We start from the raw sequence: 2892 nt of genomic DNA, 5'->3' as shown, positions 1-2892 counted from the left end.
ACTTTCATGAAACCTGTTTCATGTAAATTAATTTCTTTATTTCGCTGATGATTTGATGAATTCATTTCTTTAAGCTTTGCAATCATAAAGATTCTGGAGCATATTACAATCTTCAAGATTCTTGAGCAGTTTCTTCATGTACCCGTTTCATCATGCATTATTTCATGACGAACCAAATACATTATGCACCCGTTTCACTACTCATGTTCAATAACGCCATGAACCAGTTTCACCTTCATGAAACCTATTTCATGTACATTAATTTTCTTATTTCACCCCTGATTTGATGAATTCATTCCTTTAAGCTTTTCAATCTTCAAGATTCTGGAGCTGATTACAATCTTCAAGATTCTGTAGCAGATTCATCATGTACCCGTTTCATCATGCAATTATTTCATGACCAACCAGATACATTATGCACCCGTTTCATTTTCCACTTCACCTACTAAATGGATCAACTACACTATCAATGCAATGGGTTCACCATGAAAATGTTTCACTACTCATTTTTTATTTGCGACATGAACCAGTTTCACATTCATGAAACTTGTGTCATTTGTATTAATTTTTTTTGTCCAACTATGATTTTATGAATTCATTACATTATGACTTACAATCTTCAAATTTCACCGGCAAATTTAATTGCATCACAATATATTTAGTTCAAATTTTAAATATTTAAATATAATTAAATATTTAAATGTTACTATTTATAAAATTTCCTTAATTACATTTCCTTAATTAAGATTTATTAATAATTTCTATATTTAATAGAAAATATTGTAAATGACCGAAATACCCTTATTGATTAAATTTAATTAGAAAAAAATGGAATTTTCCTATTGGTGGAAATTAGTTTATATGGTTTCTTGGAAATGCACGGTTTTCATTTGAACGTGCCCCTATATATATTTATAGTGTTTCATATATAAACAAACATATTTTGATGTTCTTTCTACACATACAACAGTCATGAATTATGGAAAAAAAAATCTATAAACACGACATGTTTCATATATGAATACAAAACATGAAAACTGATTTGTAGGTTTATAACATTTATTAGATTTGTAGGGGCTCGTTCAATTGTTAAACAAAAATGGTGTTAAGATGTGAATCAGTCTTAGCCTTTAATCTTTATGATCTACAGGTTAAATTCATTAGTGGCATTTTTGTAATACTTTCGTCTATGATACATATCGAACATAAGTGAACCACAACGAACAAAAGTATTTTTGGAAAAGAACAGGGAGAGTTCTTTAAGGAATCAAGTTCGTTTCTCGATAATTACTTCTTCAACGTAGCTTTCGTGTTCAATGATTATATTTTAAATAATCTGAATTATGTTACTTAGCAAACTGTGTCTAAAGTGTTCATCACAGGTTCACTTGTGAACAACATTCAATATAGTTTATTCTCACATATGGATACATTAAAATTTTAACTTATGGGCCCACGAGTTTTCTAATCTGGTTCACTTACGAGAAATATCTGTGTTTATGAACATATCATCGTAGTTGGTATTATTGTTCAATAATGAACAATGCTCGATTATGTGTTCATGGTGTTACTTATGAACAGTGTTCATTAACACGTGATATTTGATTATGATTTACGAGACCATCATATGTTCAAAATTCTCTTTCATTGTTATGAAGACAAATTATGCCTACATTTGTTCATTATGAATACATTGGTTTCAAGACTTGAGATCATGTGAGACCAATGATTTTTCCTGAGACCCGTAAGACCAATTCTCAACCCTTGGATTAGATCTAAAATCGTCAGATCTGAACATTCACAAACGCCACGAGACTTCTCAATAATCACAAAATTGCCATCGTGCAATTTTAAACCATTAGATCACTAGCTTATAAAGTTGATCAATGAACGTAAATTGATCTTACGGGCCTCACGAAAAACCCTTGGTCTCACGTGAACCCAACCCTTGGTTTCAATCCTTAAAGTGTTGATGAACAAATCATTGTTTGTTTAAAAAACCGAATCACATTTCACGTGTTCACTTATGAACGGTGTAGTAGTTCACTAATGAACATTTATCTGATAAGTAACAGGAGTCATAAATTATGAACATTGTTCACTAATGAACTTTTGGCTGATATTTTACAATCCAATGTAAGTTGTTCAACAGTGAAAAGTGTTGACTTATGAACATAATAAAATCTTGTATCAATTAATCGTGTCAGATATATTAAATTGAACATAATTGTTGAGAAACATGAAAGAGATGATACAATTATCATACCTTAAATCATCCAATTTATTTGTAACAGTGTAACATCCCAATTCTAATTTCCCATATTATTTGTTAAGTGCGCCTAATTTACATTTTACGAAGGATATTATGTGCTTACATGCGAGAAAATGTTAAGCATGTTGAAATTTTACTACGTGTATTAGTAGTGGCCATATAAGGTAACCAATGATTTAGTGGGAGTTTGGGGATGAAATTTTAAGGTCATACATTTTTGGAGTATATGAGAGGATTTAGAAAATTTCATCCCAATCGGAGTTAGATTGAGAAAATTGGAGAAATCGAGTCAAAACGTCAACAATTAAGCTATGCATTCGTAAAACCAAATTTTTTAAGAAGATCTTTTCTAGAATATTTTTATTGGAAGTTGTAGATTATTTCGTTACGAACGCGTAGGCGAAAACCTCATCGAAAATGGAGCTTCGAGCGAAAAGTTATGTTATTTTTAGTGTTTAGTGATCAAAATGGGTACTTAGACGGGTCAAACCCGACCCAACTCGGATTTAACCTAGAAAAGTCGATTTTAGMCCCCATTTTAGGYCRTTTTCAGTCCCATAACTTGCACACACAGTAAAGGTGCGAATTACACACACTTAAGCTCAAACAACTTCAATTCT

This window comes from Cynara cardunculus, assembly GCF_001531365.2.
Source record: "Cynara cardunculus var. scolymus isolate 2C chromosome LG 4, CcrdV1, whole genome shotgun sequence".
Classification (NCBI taxonomy): Eukaryota; Viridiplantae; Streptophyta; class Magnoliopsida; order Asterales; family Asteraceae; genus Cynara; species Cynara cardunculus.
This window is presented reverse-complemented; position numbering follows the sequence as displayed.